Source organism: Phasianus colchicus, chromosome 13 (assembly GCF_987193195.1).
Source record: "Phasianus colchicus chromosome 13, bPhaCol1.hap1.1, whole genome shotgun sequence".
Classification (NCBI taxonomy): Eukaryota; Metazoa; Chordata; class Aves; order Galliformes; family Phasianidae; genus Phasianus; species Phasianus colchicus.
The window spans coordinates 12,390,195-12,409,372 of record NC_143448.1 but is presented as its reverse complement, the minus strand read 5'-3'; the positions used below and the strand labels follow the sequence as shown (position 1 = coordinate 12,409,372).

The following is a 19,178-nucleotide window of genomic DNA, read 5'->3' as shown; positions in this document are numbered from 1 at the left end:
ATTAAGGTTTCTGCAGATTTCCTGATTAGACACGTTAATGCAGAGCTCTGCAGATGATCAACCCTAAAAATCCTTTGAGATTCTGAACATGAAAGCCACTTACAGTTTTCATAATGGAAAAATTAAAAATATGTTTTATGTAACAGATATAGTTCAGAATAAAAATATTTAAAGTTGAATATCTTTTAAGAGATTGTAAAATAAACTCTGATTTTAATAGAAAAAGTATTAAAAAAAACCCTTACAAGTCCTGTAGTGTTATGCACGTTCTCTCGTGAAATTACCACATATCTAACCCCTTGAATCAGATTATCTTCCTTCTCTTGGAGGGGGATGAGAGGCAAAGGATGCTTAGCCAAGCCCTTACTGGGCAATGTCAGTAAGTGCTTGCAAGTATACAAAATAGGCTCAAAAAAACATTTGCCAACAACATGGCAAATTATTCAGTGCTTGGCTCACAAAATTTGCTATGAGGCCTCAGCACTTGCATGCTGAGCCCAGTTCTAATAACCATAGTTCACAAAGAAAGATGATAAAGCATAGACTTGGAAGCACAACCTGTAAAGGGAAGGCTAAAGCCCGATTTATTCATTCTATAAGCACACAAATGCGCACACACACACACACACAAAAGGAGAGTTGTTCCAACAGCCATGTGTAACAGGAACAGTCACACACATTACTTAACAGACCTCTGTAGTTAACCTTCAGAACAATTCACAAAGAACTGCAGGGATCCTTAGAAAAATAAAAATAAATAATAGAAGGAAAACCCACGTTTCATATTGGGAGCCCTAGGGCTCCTGTCATAAGCAAAACTATGAGGTAGCACAGGCATTTCTTGTGGTTCCTACCCTTTCTTCAGCCCACAGCATATCACACATCCACAGCTGTATATACTGGGAGCAGAGTGAGACCTGTTTAGGCTTTTCCATACCATCTTATATAGGTTGTTAGGTTTAATTTAGATTAGCTAGCAGTATTTTCATACAAAGAAGATTCTCTCAGTGTTACTTCAGGAGTTTGATAAAAATGAGTCCACAAAATCATTTAGGTGATCAATACACAGTAACAAATTTGATGTAATTAGCCACAGCCAGATCTAATAATCCCAGCACACTGTAACATGACTTTAGCCATTATCAGAAATAGTCTAAGAAAACAAAAGGAGCATTTTTTAGACCTTTGTATCAAAACCAACATGTTCATACACAGAAGAAAATGAAAAGTACAGGCACCCTACTAATAAAAGCTTGAATTTTATCCACAGAGAAAAATAAATAAATAAGTAAATAAATAAAAAATCCAACAGCTATTAAAATGATGCAGTTCTTCAACTATCCCCTAGGGCATACTCAAATTTAATGCAGATACCTGACCTAATGTACTGTACAGCTCTGCCAGGTTTAAATAGTGCAGCTTTCTCTCTTTTAAGATGCTGCACGGGAAGCACTAAGCAAAGGAACCTCACACACAAATCAGGGGCATCTGAGGATGTTGTAGCAACCAGAAGAAAAAAGCATCATTTGTTACATCTTAAGAAACACACACTCTGTGTCCACTAATTTTTATTATGAACATCCACTATTACTTTGCAGTCAGTCAAAACTCCGCTTAGGAAATTACCACGTTTTATTTGATGGTGAACAAAGTTTGGCCTAAAGCATTAATCAATATTTTCAGGTACCCGTCAAGCTTCTGCGGGTTACTTCTGCAAACACGGTGCAAACATTCACCCACAATTAGCTACTTGAGGCACCACATGTTGAAATAAACCACAATAATATCAAAACCTTTCACACGTTGTATGTTAAACCCGTGGCAAAGTACTCTAGCAGGCTTTAGAAAGAAGTCCTAGATTTCCATAAGCGTGTGCAACCATTACTTGTATAAACAATCATTCCAGTTGTGTGGGTCCACTTAATGTAAATGTACCTTCAAGAAGCCAGCTAAATATGTAATTGGTCTTTTGTACAAACAATTACTGCGATGTGTACACTGAAGAAGCTCTCTAAAAGACAGACAGTTAATAGAAATTACGGGAGCAAATATTGTGCACCAGGGTTTAAAAATGAGAATTTCAATTTAGAAATCCAAATGCCAATATGACTTTTCAGATACAAAGCAGGTTTATAACCGCAATACTCAACTTCAAAAATGGAACTCACAGTACTGTTTAAAATAAAGCAATAAAAGAGTCCCATATTAATATTCCTTGTTGTCATTTGTATTCTGCTCATTTGTGCAGCTCCATTTCACGTTGGTTTTTTTTCCTGCAAACAGACCACGCTAATATCTTCATGGATTTGTTTATAACAACCTTTAAATCCTTTCCTTGTCATTATACTGCATAGCTGTTCCACTGTATATACACTCTTCACTTCGGTTCATTGCCTACACATCGATTATTTCACATTTCTCTACGTTAAACACTGAATAGTATTTTCCACTTAGTGGGCCAGCCATTTAAGAGATCCAAATCTATCTGAATAAAGTTGGTTGCTTTCCTCTTCCTTATTAGTTATACATTTAATTCTGACAGCGTGAGCTAAACATCAGAGTCGGTCACAGAGAATTCAGTATTTGTCAGAGAAGCGATCACAAATCCAACCTTCTGCTTGAATACTATCATTTCAGGTAGTAACATTCACAAATCAGTAATGCTGAAACTGCTGAGTTCTCCATGCTAACTTTAGAAGACTTTGCACATCTCGTAAGCAAGTGAGGTCGAGGTATTTCACAGCTACTTTGTGAAGGCTCTGCACACAGCTCTCGGTGTGCTTTGTTTCTTTTCTCCAACATTTGACCCTACCTGCAATAATTAAAATATTACTAATCGCAACATTTTGGCTATACAGAAAAAAAGCCAACGTGTCAAAAAACCTGTTGGTCACTGGTGGCACAGTATGCTAGCTCTGCAAATGCTGAGGCATTAGGATTGACTGGGGTGTAGATAAAAGCATATATCATTTTGCATATGCATCAAATAATATTGATAGACTGCATCAGCTATATATATACATATATATATATATATACATATATATATATATATATATTTTTTTTTTTTTTAAGTACTTGATGCTATATTTAAACTGCAACACCTGGGTTTAATGTACTAACTACCATTTAAAGACCAATCTAAACATCACCCACCTATTTTTAGCCAGGCTTTCAGTATCAACTGGTTAAATTTCACCTTTCACTGGTAAAGTCAAGGACACAACATTTTTACAGCTTCCCTTCTCTACTCCCACTTTCAGCAACATTAAAATGAAAGGGAAAGTCTAGGAGAGAAACAACTTAAAACAATTGTAAGATGCTCTGAATAATTTGAATTTCTGTGGCTGGCCAACTTACTTGCTACAGATAAAAGACGGTAAATGTGTTCACAAAGGGAATCATTCTCAGGTTTTCCAGAATTTCAGACCCTGTTTGCAAACTTCTCAGTCACAGAGCAAAAATACCTACTTTGCACACACAATGCCCATAAAAACATTTCTTCATCTGTAAGAGTTAGTGATGTCTCAAAACTCCAAGCTCCTTGGGTTCCTTCCTAGCCTTACTTCAGCATTACCCTAAATTGTGCAACAACTGCTGCCATTTCAGCTCTCAAGAAGACTTTAACCAGCCACTCAGTATCACTCCACACATGATATTATTCTTTACTTTGCAACAAGGTATTTGATTCCTTACTCAAAATTTGAATTAATTGGCAGTGGAGAAAAATAAGGTATTTCCAGAGATATCAGTACTGCTGGAGCCTGATGAGCACTTCATGACATTTCAACAAGAAATAATGCTTTCTGAGGTGAGGATTATCACAGTGTTGTGGGGTTAGGTTTTTTGGTTTGTTTGTTTTCTTGTCTTCTGAAAGATGATTGACCACTGATAAACTAGATCCATAGCAATGTCTGCTGGAAAGAATTCCACAGTGATAACGAATGCATGGAGTCCCTTCTTCACTTGATACACAGGTTATCTTCATTGATAATGTTTACTATGCTTTTTTTTTTTTTTGAATGCTTTCCTAGACATAGATACCATCTACAAACCCAGTTGTCCATGCATGTGTTGCAGTTCATCTCAGTAAGACTGAGAAATTCCAGTGCTATTGCTATACAACTCAGAAGCTGAAACTGAGGAACACAGAAACTTTTTCAAGTTTGCAATGGGAAGGTTGTGACTTTTTTTCTCTCGGCTTTGCACCCTACTCTTCCTTTCTTTGCCCTTGTCTACTTTAACAAAAAACCCTTCTGCTACTATTACCACCCTTGCCATTTAGGTACTTTGATTACAGACAGAGCACTTGTTTGGAGCTTCACCATTCCATTCTCACCATGGTACTGCGTGAGTCCACCACCAGGGTGCAACTTGTTTAACAAACAGAGGGAAAGACTGACTAAACTCCACTCTGCTAGGGTAGAACACCATTTCAAAATCAAAAATAACTTGTATTTTATTTATACTGCCACCCAGAATGTTTACTGGGAACAGAGGTGGGAGGAAGGAATATTTTGCCAGTGATACAGGAAAATAGCAATTTGTATTTTAAAGCTGATGAATATTCACCCCTTGAGGTTATATGGCAGTTGGGTGAGTTTTCTTTTAGAGAAAAACAAAATCAAAAGACAATTTTCAAACTGAAAACATATGCCCACTGTGAATTACATTCACCTTGTAATACTCAAGAGAAAGCATTTCTTTTTTTCAATTAATTTGACCTTTATCAAGAGCTAGCAGAGAAGAAACTCTCACAGAGCTAAGTACTTTGAGTCAGAGTAAGAAGCACTGTAGATCTGTACACAGCGTACTACAGAAAGTGATGTTTATAAGATATTACTGTATACACTGTGGGACTGCTGCTAACTTACAAAGAAAAGTGTACGCAGTTCTTGACCAAGCTGTTCACCAGAATCTTTATGCCCAAAATCAAATGAGATACCTTCCAGTGCCAAGGAGAAGTGCTGAGTAAGCCCTCCCTGGGTGGAACCTGGCCGTGCTCTCCAAGTCACATCCCTGTGGGCACACAAACCCCAACTGCATTGCACTCGCAAAGACAAAGAGGCTGGATTTCCATTAGTTGCATGTGATTCAGTTTCAGTCATTCTTTAACTTTTTAGGAATGTCAGCTCTCAGGACCAATCTTTTTGGAAAATTATGAGAACACACAGTCTACTCACATTCACTGAGGGTGCATGCTCTGAAATAGCTGAGCTTCCTTCCTCTGACAGCCCAGAAGTATCTATCTGAAAATCAAATTTTAAAAAGGAATTATTAGAAAATGAGGAAATTCAACAGAAATTCACTTTTTTTTTTTTTTTTTTCTAATTTAGAACTGCAATTTATATAACTGACTGAAGAAAATAGAATGCCAAGAAGAGAAGCAGACCTGCACCAGAATCAAACGTCTGCACACGTGAGAAAGCTGGAAAGCAACAGGTCATGCTTTTTGTGAGTTTACTGCCTTCCGTTCTTACATTAGATTTACTTCACCACAAATTGAGACTACAGGATTCTGCAGGATCAGCCCCTAATAGCAAATGTATAAAAGTATGTGCAAATGCTGTGAGTGCCGTAGTTGCCAAGTCTTTTTGGCTATAAAGCCAAAATTGACTCATAAGTACTGCTATTCGCAGCCAAAAATAAGTGTGTATTGCCTTACATTTTCCTTTCCACATTTCTCATAGACATTTACATTTATATCAACACATAATGAGCAGAGGAAACACAAAGACATTTGAACAGAATTTTCTTTAGCTTGTCAAAAATGCCATTTTCTCCCTTTTCTTCACATTAACATTAATTGGAGCTGGGCAGAAATCCTCACGTTAATAGGAATAAAAGTAGCACTAGTACATTACATTTAATTAGCATCTAAACTAAACATCCTATACCACACAAGCAATTTCTACCCAGGAAATGTTCTGTCTGACAAGCAAATGCAGCCAGCTCTGATGTGGTGCAGGGCAGCTTTTCCCAGTGAACAAGAACAAAGGAGAGAGGACACAAATGCAGCCACAGGGGCACAGACCAGGTAAGTGGGTCAGACTAACTAGGACAGCGGGACAAACACCGCTCTCCATATGGAAGCAGGCTTCCCTGTGAATAAAATCAAAACATTTGTCAAAGATAATTGAAATCATGTTTACTGCACAGATTCATAAATCTGAAATGTAGAGCTGCACAGACACCATCCGATCGTGGAAGCATCATAATAAATCAAAAGACCAGTAACTTGAAAGTCTTTTATGCTTTTTAGAATAACCCAAAGACGTATTCACAGCATTTGTTTCTTCTGGCCTCCTTTATGTTTCTCTGTCTTGTAGAATGCGTGCTGCCATCTATATTTAACAGCAAATGCAAAATACAGACAGTCTTATAGATCAGAGAGGCTAAAGTTTCTTCTTGCTCTTCTGATCCCCTTGGCTCACTCCAATGCCTCCGCCCCCTCCTGGCTCTTGTTTTCCTCATCTCCATGCTGTTCCATTTATCCTCCCTTCCTCCATCCCTGCAGTTCCCCATTGTTCCTTTCTCATCTTTCAGCCCCACCTTGTCTCATTCCTGCTTTTGTGTTCCAATGTACCACATGAGTAGGTACTAAAAAAAAAATCCAAGAGCTCTTGGTAACGCTGCTGTTTTCTAAAGTACCTCATCAGACACTGTGCTACTTTTATTTTAATTTTTTTTTAGGACAAATCCAAGCAGCTGTTTTCTTTTTTTTTTTTTTTTTTTTCCTTCTAATAGAAAGACTGTTGAGCTAAAACTTGTACTACTCCTTCCTAAAGAAGGAGAAGGCTTGCAGCCCTGCTGATGGAAGAAAGGCTAGTTCAAAACATCACAACTTTAACAGGGATTCATTACCTTTCCAATTAGGCTGCGCCTATTAGTCACAGTCATTAGTCAGAGTTATGGAACTACAGAGCTAATTTTCACTCTGGGTCAAAATTGAACAGGCTGATTTTACCAGATCAGAGTTCAAGCCAAATCCCAGAGAAATCATTTTTTTAAAACGTGGTTCCTGTCCATTTGTGCTCATGGTTTGACTTAGCCTCCCACTCTAGTTCTTGATGAATGATGTCAGAATCTCCTCCTAGGCTCTCTTGGTTAGGAAAAGAGGATAGAGGAAGTATCCCATCCTGGAGGATTTCAAATGAGTTTAGCACTCCTTTCTCGGTATAAAATATGAGCACATTTGCATGCCTGGTCTGGAAAGGACACGTGTCAATTAGGGAAATAGGCCAACCCACCAACAAACACCCGCATTGGAGTGCAGCCATGGGGACTTGGAAAGATGGCTTAGCTCATCTGTCACCTGAAAGCACATCTTTCAGAACACATCTGAGTGTGAAGTTTTAATGACTCTTTTTCAATGGGTTTTAAAGGTTTTTATTTATTTATTTTTTTAAGTGTTTGCCTCCAGGGATGTGTAAACAACTTTGCTCATTGTCACTGATTAGCACTGTGCAAGTATTAACCTCAATAGCCACACTAAATCACTGTGATCTTTATTTTCTATTAACTTTTGAGTACCACAAATAACAGATCTCGAGTGGCCAGAGAAGTGCAAGGAGAGACAGAAGTTATGCTTAAAAAAATAAAATAACCACAGATATGGAGAAAAATCCCAATTGTTTGCCTGAGCCATTTAAAGACCTTGTGCATGCAGTCCTGTATATTTTATCATCATTCGCAAAGCCCTGAGACAGAAAGAAATATGCAACAAAATAAAATTTCAGAGTACCATCAAATGGACATCGAAGCTTTCTTACATAAATTGTACAGGATGTTTTGGGCTGTTTTTCCCTCACCATCCTGAAGCAAAGGTTGCTTTTTCCCCCGAGGGGTTGGGGGAAGAAAGTGCGTTAAGGATCATCTCCAGCTGTAGAGCTGGCACTGCCTACTGCAGCTCTTTGTGTTCTGTCAGCTCGCTATGACAACTAATAGCCTGGATGAGGATGTGCTATGTTTCTTCACTGATATTGTCAGACAGCAAGGACTTGAGTTTGCACAGACTTCTGCCACTATTTGAGACTGATAAGATTAAAACTGTTGTGATTTCATTTTGATGAGAGCTACTGTGCGAGTGCACTGTGGTTTCTCCTGCGCAGGGCTGAGTATGCTGGAGGAGCGGAGGAAGATGTGCTGTGGTACAGAGGCTACTTTCCTAAAGCTGAGCTCAGAAATAATGCAAGAGCTGGGGATATTATTAATGTAATAACTGCTAATGTATCACATTTGATTTGCATACCGTCCAGTGACATCTCCATGCAGCCAGGTGAATGGGATAACTAGATAAAGAAAAGCATGGGTTGCCGTATGGAAATCAAGCTGTACATTATCTTAAGAGAACACAGCATGAGAACATCTGAGTGTAACAGGGAAAGAAAGGCCCTCCTGGCTGCAGAGAACAGAGCTCCACTGGCATGTGCAGATTCTGCCAGTGGGGCAAGGCCCAGCACAGTGAGCCACCACAATGAGTGAGTGGGGAGAAGAAAGCATCAGGGTACCTGAGCCTTGGTTAGTCTTTCACTAACAACTGCTCTTGTCTGTTCTCAAACAATTAAATCCAAAATTTTGGGAAATTAATAGAAGAATTCTAGAGAAATCAACAAGGCTTTGCATCAATCCATATCTACATATGGAGCGCAGAGCAAGCTGCTTAGAACTGGTCAGATTTGGCCAATTGCTTTCTCTTTTCTGTTTCTCATTCCTGTAGCTATAATGTATGATCTCTCTATTATTTATCTTTTTCAAAAAGGAAAGAAATACAGGATTTCATGTGTGGGACTTCATGTGTGACCAACAATGATCAAAGAATCATAGAATCATTTCAGTTGGAAGGGACCTTTAAAGGTCACGTGGGCCAACTCCCCTGCAATGAACAGGGACACCTACAGCTCCATCAGGAGCTCAGAGCCCATCCAGCCTGACCTTGTGTGCCTGCAGTGACAGGGCTTCCACCACCTCTCCTTGTAACCTGTACCAGTGCCTCACCACTTTTACTGTAAAAAAAAAAAAAAAAGAAACAACAACACAAACAAACCTTTTTCCTTATATCAAATTCAAATCTTCCCTCTTTTAGTTTGAAACCATTTCCCCTTGTCCTATTACAACATACCCTGCTCAAGAGTCGGTCCCCATAATGACATCCCACCAGCAGTGGAAATAATATCATAAAGCCTTTTTACCACCCCTCGGGTCTTCAGGACTGGTCCTTTTCTCTGAGGAATATTGTGCAAATCAAAAACACGCATAAAGATATAAAAAGCCAAAGAAAAGAAAAAGAGATATATAGATGGTCCAGAAGACCAACTCCAAACACATCACGACCTACATCACTCGCTCACAGATCACTCCAAATCTCTCAAGTCCATCTCTACGGGTAATGGCCTGGAATAAAGTATTCCCATTTTCAGGCATTAAGACAACAAGCAATCCTACAGAAAAAATTAGTAGTTCATGTCTACAGCTTCTCCTGTGGACTTACCCACGCCAGTTCTGTTCCAGGTTTCACTGTTGCTACATACGAACCTGCATGTTGCTGCCTAAGGAACAGCTGCTGCAGGAAGGTGCGCAGTGTGGGAGCTGCTCCCATGCAAGGAGCCCATAGGAAGGCAGGGCTGTGCCAGCCTGTGCTGCTGGCCTGCCAGCAGCCCCATTCTCACAGACAAAGCTACAGCTGCCTGAAGCTTCCTTGGGCACTTACTGGGTAAATGAATGATAATTAGATAAGGAGCATTACTGTAGACCTCACAGCCACTAAACCCAGGGCATTTGTAACAGGCTGTTTAAGTGCCATCTCTCTCTAGAAGCCTGTACAAAGAAAAGATAAAAACTATTACAGCTATCAATAACAGAAATAACTCCTCTTGTTTAAGAGGCTGCAGCTGGGTTGTACTTGTTTGTCCCTACGTGTCCCGCCTTCTTCTCGTACTAATGGCTTGTGGCAAGGGTTCCTCTGCGGGCTCAAAACTGCACACTGCACCAGGAGATGTTCTGATACAACTGCCCCAACTGAGGACCATTACAGTGCCAGCAACATTTCTCTACACAGCTTGCAGAAACCTTTTTTTTTTTTTTTTTCCTGCTTACCTATTTATTTATTAGCTCCCAAGACTACATTAGCGCCTAAGAAAACCAAATCTATTCTGAATCTATCTCGGTAGATTTTTTTCCTTGACAAATGGTCTGCAGTTGTTAGGAAAGCATGCGGACTTCTGGAGAATTGAGAAATTGGCTCTGGCAAGCTGCAGTAAAAAATAGAGTTTTCTCTGTGTTGATTTTTCAATATTTAGTGTGTATTCAGAATACATCCTCAATGCCATGCTATGCTCTATAGACTTGATATATGATTATACAGCTGTGACTAAGAAATGATGTATGAAATAAAAATCCCCGAACAATGCATTGGGAATAGAGGCTCTGTAAGCTACCGCAAGCGCTTGTAGCTGCTGTGTGCTGCACTTGGAAATAAGGGAGCCAGTGCACTTCAGCAAGAATCCAAACACCAACTCTATTAAAAACCTTACAGAGTACACAACCAACCTCTTTAATGTGCATTATGCATTGTAAGATAAGGCAAAACAAGAGAGTCATTTGGGATCTTTGTTCAACCTGGGATGGCAAGACGCGGGGTATCCATTCTAATCCCTGCAAAGGACCAAATGCCGGCGGCTCTGCGCCAGCGCTGCCTGGCCAAGCACAGCCCCTCCATGCTGCACAGCTTCTGTCTGCGTGCCGCAGTGCCCACAGCAGTGGCAGTGCCTCGCCAGCTCATAGCCTAACATACAGAGCAAGAAGGAATTAATTTCACTGGGACCGCTGGCACATTACTGCCAGTTTTCTAACTTAACCTGTCAGAAAAAAAAATAATTATAGAATGGTTTGGCTTGGAAGGGACCCTTAAGATCATCTAGTTCCAACTCCCATGCTATAGGCTGGGCCATCTCCCTCTAGACCAGGTTGCTTAAAGTCCGATCCAGTCTGGCTTTGAATGCTTCCAGGGAGGGGGCATTCACAACCTCAAAGCATTCAAAGCCAGGCTGGATGGGACTTGGAGCAACCTGGTCTAGATTTGAGATGGAGCGATCAGATGAGGCATAATTGAAGCTGCCCATGTAAGTTTTTACTGCCTCAAAGAATTCCCCCATACAAGACTCATACTTTCTCCTGTGTTGTCAGCAGAAGGCAGGCCTTGTGTTGTTAAAGTTTACCTGAATTTGCATTACCTATGTTTTTTTTTTGCTGCTGGGAGCTCAGCTGGCATTGTGCAGGGCCAGGAAGGGCATGTGGTGCCGTGACTGCTTCAGCAGGTGCACATTTTCTCCATGCCAGCAGAGGAAGAAAATGCTAAAAACAAGCATTTCCTAATAGAGTTTTCTATAATTGTATTGACATTGCTTTGATGGATGTGATTCTAAAGTGTAAACAAATCTAAAAATTAATAGGTAGGGCTGCTGCACAGACAAAAATTCTGTCCAAGTGGGACTGGAAGGAAATCAGCACATCTACAGTGCTACAGTATGATCTTCATACACTGATAGAGACATAGCTAGATGTTCAGCAGGATAAAAATACCAAATTTCGGTAACATTTGCTTTTGTGAATGGAGAGTACTTACATAATTAGCACCAGTAGAAAGCAGAGGAGAGGACTGTGAAAAAAAATTAACTCAGGAATCTGAGCTGGATGCATGTATTCATCAAGATGGGCATCCATGGAGACATTCAAGACCAGGTTGGATGGAGTCCTGGGCAGCCTGATCTAGTGGGTGGCAACCAGCCCACAGCAGGGGGTTGGAACTACATGATCTTTAAGGTCGCTTCCAACCTAAGACTTTCTGTGATTCTATGATTCTGTAACCCTTTGCATGGTCCTGCTGGAACAGCCCAGCTAACTGAGTAGAGCCTATGTAGCAAAGGCTGCATTGGCTTGCACTGTAACACGCACTGCAACTCAGATAGGAATGCACAGTGCATCCTATTTTTATTATTTTAATGAAAACTTCTCCAGATGCCATTAATAGGCAACAGAAGCAGATCAGGGTGCTCCCTGATGGGCAGTGGTGGCCCAGCACAGAGCAAGGCAGCAGAGCTGCAGGCTGTGCCTCACTGCCACCCTGAGCACAGGCCTGGTACCCCAACACAGGTTCCAGCATTTTTGCCTGCAGATTGCCAAGGAGAAACACAACAATTTTAAAGCTGTTGGTTTTTGCTAACGGCACTCTTGGAGCTCTCATACAGCTCAGACAAATGGCCAAGATTTTGGCATTCATTCTTCATAAAAAATCTATTAATTCAAAATCAGAGGAGACAACACTAATTCTGCAGAGCCATATGGAGGCAGATTGGCTAAGTCTCTATCTTACAGAGAAACTTCTGGTTCTTATGCCCCAGTAGCTCCCAGCCCTCTCAGCGATTCTCTGCAGGTTTCTATACGAGATTTACATCTTCTCAATTCCCTCACATCCTCTTCCTCTCATGGCAAAGTGCAGACAATGCAGTGGCACTCTATGGAATACATTTCCAATTTTACCTTCAGATATACACTGCTAAACTGATGAGAACTCAGAACCCAGCAGCTCCCACTACCATTCCCTCCCATTGCTGCTGGCAGTCAGTGCATCCCTCAGAGCTCACTGGGGCCTCAATCTTCTCCCCCTCCTGCAATTACCCTTTCTCAGAGCACGCTGCACTGTGGGCACACTGCCTGCTCACAGGAACACCAGTAACATTACAGGAGCCAGAATTTGTTTGGTTTTTAAAAAAATAAAAGACAATCCCTATTACAAATTGTGATATTATAACGATAAATTACAAATACTGGTAAAAGAATTGGTAAAAGACCAGGCTTCTTCATTTTATTCTTTTAATATCACTCAGAATTAGGCATTCTAATACTGATGAGTTATGGAATAATAGCCATTAGTTACTCCATTAGGAAGCTATTACTGCATGCCATTGTTGAATTCTAATTCCCTAAAAGCTCTCATACAATGTCTGTATGCATGCAGATAGAGCAATGGTATGTGAAAGAGCAGCACAATAGTGAGAAGGTGTATGAAATTAACACATAATATGGGCATCTATGGTTTAGGGCATTTCTTGCCAGCTTGGTAACACAGTAGCATGGAGAAATCAAAAACTGAAATTCTTGTTTCAGTGATATCAGGATGTACATGGCTGAAAAATGCTGAATCAAACAGCCCAATCAATACAATTAAAAAAAAAAAAAAAATGCGTGCAGGAAATCTGACCCTGTAATTCTCTGAGAAGAACATGCATACGTATTCACATACACAAGAAGCACAGTGGCAGTCATGATCCAGAAATTACACAGGATGAGAAGGAAATGATAATTCATTAGGAGGTTTCAACTGAAATAGCAATGCACATTTTTAATGAAAATAAATAAATAAATAATAAATAAATAAAAATAAATAAATAAAAAGAAACAGCTTGGCATTAAGACCAAAAATTGGTGCCCAGTGAAATGATAAAGAAACATAGAACAGAGAACTAAACCTAAATATGTGTGGGGTTTGGGAACATCTTCATGATGCATGAGAGTCAGTCTCAGAAAAGAACAGTGAAGTGCAATGGGAGTGGAGACTTCAGATTTCTCAGTGTGTCCATTTTGGTTACAAAAGATTTGCATGCTTCATTTCAGTCATTATTTAAACATTGTTATTCCTGCAAACATGCCACACTGAGATAAGGTTTCATGCCGCACCACATCAAAATGTAGATTGGTGCAGAACGTTGGGAAATGCCTTTATTGAGGTAACTGTTTATTAAGCTGTGCAGGAACTGAAATTGAAATTCTTAAAGAAAGAGAGGCAGAGGCTGAAGGAGAGATGTGTTACGTTCCCTTTAATCAAGGGATTTGCACTACATCAGTACAGTTATGATCTAAATAAAGTTTCTAGAGTCATCAGGATATTATACTGTAGCTGCTTCATTTAATCTAATGGTTTCCATTTAGGTAATTTTCATGCATTTTAATCTATTTAATGATCACCTTCCCTGGGTTGATTTACTATCTCTCAAACTAAATATATTGTACTTTATCTGCAAGACTTGGGATTCCAGACAATGATATGCAGAGGAAGACCTCAAATGCTTGGTAAAGACACTATTTTGCATTTTTAACCCATTTAGTCATACTACTTCAGTAATACAGAAAAATGCACACGTAATTTCAACTTATGAAAAAACAATACTCCAGAGATTTACCAAGAATGAACTTGACATAGATTTTGGTTTATTTCACTCTAACAGAAACCGATCAAATTTCAGACAACAGCACATGGAAACAAGCAGGAAGTGCAATTCAATATCTGCATCCTTCCTGCAAAGTCATCAAAGCTCAAGAAGGAGAAAACATGCCAGGCATCCTGGATGGCCCTGATGCAACATAGCAGCAGCCCCTAACCCCAAAACACCACCCAGCATGCCTGAGATCTTCTATCACTCTGACACACAACAGACTTGTCTGAATACATGAAGTGAGGGAGCAGCATAGCACCAGACATTTTAAAACTAATTAGAATGCAGAGTTGCTACAACTGCATGTGCAAATGAGGTAATTACAAATGCAAATGACTAATTACGTTCACCTGTTTGTGCAGTTTCCCAGTTCAAACTGGGCAGTTGAAATAATTGTGTGTGCAAATTAGACACACAGCTGGATGTAGACTTTACACTAGTAATTACGTACAGAAAGTTGGGTGAGGATTTGAAGGAGTTTTCAGTTATGGCTTTGCATTTCACCAACATAGCCCTGGACATGAATATGATGCACATCCCAAGGTACCTGAAGTTGTCTAAGCAGTGCAGTAATTTGAGGGATGCCACTAAAGAGAGGTCTTACCCTTTGTATACACATTGGGCACTCCAGGAAAGGAAACATTTTGCTGAAGTTATGAACAGAAAGTCAAGACAAGGCTACACCAAACTTTGAATGTCTGGATAGATTTAGGTATTAGGAGATAATGAGATTGGGAAATTCAGACCATAAAATGTACGATAATTAGAAACTCAGAATGTCTTCGGTATGTTTTACAGTCCAAATAACAAGCAGAGGTCTATAGATCTGAACAATATATGGCTGAGTTACCCACAGCAGGAAGGTACAAACATGCTTAGGCAGACGATTTAGGGGCCCAAGAGTAAATGAGAAAATGTCTGTCATGTATAGCACACATGAATGGCCAAAACTTTTTTAAATTGAACGTGGGATGTTGCTGTAGACTTCCAAAAAGAGCATTGGATTTAGCAGCAGCTGAAGGCATTGCTCAACCTTGTGTTCAGGGAGAGGTCTTTCAGATGCCCTGCACACTGCAGTCGTTCCTGCAAATGCCCTTCTTTATCCTTGGCCCTTCGGGGTTTATAGTTTTCATAGCCTTTGGCTATATGAATTTCAGGTAATCATTTTGCAAGTGTATGACAAATATTTACATGCAGTAAATATTTTTAGTGTATTTTAGTGCTGTTAGTATAACAACAAAAATTCTTCAAGACACAGAAAGCTCTTGGCAAGGCTTTGATTACAAGTGGAAATAGGCAATCTGGATCACTTCTGGACTACCAGTAATAAAACAGCTCCCTTGTTAAAACAACAGAAATGTTTCTGTTTTCTTTTAGTTCCTGCTGATATCCAGTCTCTGACAGCAACAGTAGCTACAGCACATTAATGTTTTACTCTAATGCACTGCAGACAAGGAACTTAAATGAAAAAAAAGAAAAAGAAGAAAACTAACAACCAAGTCAGATCTTTTTCCTTAGATCAAACCCTACCATCAGCAAATGGATGACTAAAGAAGACGGTGCCTCTTACCCCATCTCCTTTAGCAGCCTCTCAAAAGAAAAGCAAACAAAACACAGCTCAGCGAACACCTACACGCGCCAGGATTGGGTGAGGGAGAAGAGACCTCCATGAAGTGGTCCACACAGCAGCTGAGCAATTGCCTAGCACAAGCCTTGGGCAGGCAGTAATAGAGCCACTGTCCATCTGAACACATCCCATCAACAAGTTTGCAGTGGTTTGCAATCAACAGCCTCAAACATTGCTCTCAGAGCTGCAACAGAACACAAGGAGCACTGAGAGCGCAGGATGCTCCATGCGAGGCAGGCACAGGCCACCAGCAGCTCTTCTCCAATAAAAATGAAATACCCAAACACGTTGTAGGGACATTCTACCGTTCCTTTAGTGCAAAGAAATTTTATTTAAGTACTCAGTTTTGAAGCTTAATAAAAATTAAGTGGGCTTGATTTATGTTCTATTATAATGAAGATAAAAAATAACATACCAATAAAATAATGCTTCCTGATTAGCCCTTTGGTAAGCAAACACTGGTAATTTAGATACAAAATTTTGGGTTGAAAAAAGTAATCAAATTCTTTGGAAATTAATTCAATTCAATTCACTATCACTCTGGGAATTGGTCAGCATGAAAAATGCTGTTTGTCACCAAAACAGATTTGTTCTCAGCCTACGAATTCCTGATAAGACTGCTTCTCATAATGACTAATGATAATTATATTGTAAAAGCTTTATCATTTACCTGAGCATTTTCTAACTGTTGGATATCATGAGCTAGTTGCAATACTTCTTGCAGTGAAGGTCTCTTACTATATTACTGACTGAAATAGTTACAATAATTAACCTCAAAAATACTTAAAAAAGATAAAAATTAGCTCAATTAATACTCTCAAGTATTAAATATAAGAGAATGTATAGTCTCTGCTCATATCTCACCTCTTACCAAATAATAACAGACAACAAGAAAGGAAAAGAAAGAAATACTTTCCATGACAAAATCCAAAATTTGCCCCTAGCAAGATGAGGGAATTCACAATGTGCACAAATAGAAGAGGAAACCATGCAAGCAGCTCTGCTGAGCGCTCATCACAATCCTGCACCTTCTTTCGCGCAGCAGCTCAAAACAGTTGAAGTGCTGTATAAACGTTGAAAAAAAGGAGCATGTGCTATTCTTCTCTTCCCACTAAAACCATCACTTCTGCAACAAAAACTGCTCTCAGGGACAGGAAGAGCAAAACCCAAAATTAAAAATTCATTAATTGCTAGTTTCATTCATTACATTCAGGCATTCACCCCTTCCAAATGGTAACAACAACAGGATCAGTGCAAAAGCTATCAGGATAGTTATAGGGCATCTAGGACTACAAGACAGTATTTCACACACCATCTTTGTACTTTCATTATCCCTGAGCAGGGCTGTTTTGGTTGCAAAGATATCTCAAAAATGTGCTCTACAGTATTCTCTACCTTCCCAAAAGACTACAATCATTTTTTGGTTTTGGCATATGACAGCATATTTTGCTGTAGGAAACAGGGTTATGTTTTAATAGTGAAACAAGAGATGTATTCTCATGGAATAAACCATGTTTTTAGTGTTTTTCTTTCCACTCAGTCTTTGAAAGGCCAGGAGAACTATTTGATCTTCGCATTTCCCTGAGTTTTTTGGTTTTTTTTTTTCTTTTCTTTTTTTCCAAACACTGCAGAATAGTGACTAGGAGATGTCTCATTGAACGTAAATAATTTTCAAAGACAGCACTCCTGTGCTTACAGTGGTAACTCCCTGAGTGACTGTTCAAGCACAATAACAGGCACATATACTCATGCCTTTCCCAGATCAAGTCTGCAATTCTTAATCATACACCATTCCTTACTGCAACTGTGCTGTGCAGGGCACACACTTCTTCACAGCTTTTATATGCCGAAGTCACAGTGAAACCACTAACAGTACAGCATCAGAATCTGAACATCAAGTTTTTGCACCCTGTGGAGTCAGAGTATAAACAGACATGGTCAAACTATTCAGATGGAGAATTTACCCAACCTGAAAACGAACACAAATGCTTAGTTCTGGTCATTAAAAAACTATACAGAGAGCAATATTTAGTACAGGAATTCTTTAAAAATACATTACCTTGGAAAATATATACTGAAAGAAAAATATCCTTCCCATTTTGAAGGCTTTGTATAATAGAGTACATCCATTTCATAGAATCATAGAATCATTAAGGTTGGCAAAGATCTCTAAGATCATCTAATCCAACTGTCCACCTACCACCAATACTGCCCACTAAACCACGTCGCTTAGTACCTAATCTACCCTTTCCCTAAACACTTCCTTGGGCAGCATGTTCCAATCCCTAACCACTTTTTTGAGAAGAAATTCTTCCTAATATCCAATCTCAACCTCCCCTGGTGCAACTTGAGGCTGTTCCCTCTTGTTCTATGGCTAGTTACCTGGGGGAAGAGGCCAACCTCCACCTCACCACAACCTCCACTTACGACTGCTCTGATCATTAGAGTCACTTGTTTTTTAAAACAAATGTTTTTTTCAGAACAGGAAAGCATTTTAATTTTACTCTTAAATTGACTGCTGAATGCCAGAAAAGTTAAGATATGTGAGATTGCCTGCATATATCTCAAGGAAAAAAAGAAGGAGCTGCTAATAGATTTTGCTGTACAATATGACTGTATCCATGGGACTTGCAAAAGGGGTAAGTACCCACACTTGTAACTGCTAACCTAACATGAAGCTCACTTAGTTTAATATAAACTTTAATGGCAAGAACATCATCATGTTTCGGAGCACACTTTGTGTTGGATATAAATTAATTTACAAGACAGAAAGATCAGGATATCTTCTTTGTCTGGAAATATTATCAGTAAGGAGAACAGAGGGATTATGTTACTCTTCGAAAATGTTAACAGGTAGGTTAGATGTTTTAACAAATACTGTTTTAATGAGACATCACTTTAATGCCTGCTGCTGCTAAGGTCATATATGTTCTCCGTGTCTACTGCTTAGATTTCTTATCCAACAAGATTCCTTATCGCTAATGAAGCATGACATGAAATTGTCATTTTTTTATTTCATAACTGCTCTCAGTCATGGAAGACTCACAGTACCTAATGATCTCTTCTTAGCAATTTTGGTAGCAAAGAAAACCTCCTAGACTGCAGGACAAATGACATCCTCAAAACTAAGATTCTGAATGGAGTTAATTCAGTCAGATAAAGAAATATGGTCCCGCTATTGAACAAGAAATGACAAATGACATGCCTTCAACTGACTGCACCACAGGTGAACTAAAGTACCCCGAGAGCAGGAAGAATTCATCTCTGAATGTCTGATGTAG

The 19,178-nt window shown here is 39.4% G+C and overlaps 1 protein-coding gene across 9 annotated transcripts in view; it reads right to left on the bottom strand.

Moving 5' to 3' along the window:
* CDH11 (cadherin 11) overlaps nucleotides 1-19,178 on the bottom strand; it is a 742,884-nt gene that overhangs the window by 150,635 nt on the left and 573,071 nt on the right. For all 9 annotated transcript variants that reach the window (XM_090149366.1, XM_090149361.1, XM_090149369.1 and 6 more), the window contains one exon: nucleotides 5,184-5,249. The gene's annotated coding sequence lies outside the window, so the exon portion shown is untranslated. The remainder of the gene's footprint in view (nucleotides 1-5,183; nucleotides 5,250-19,178) is intronic.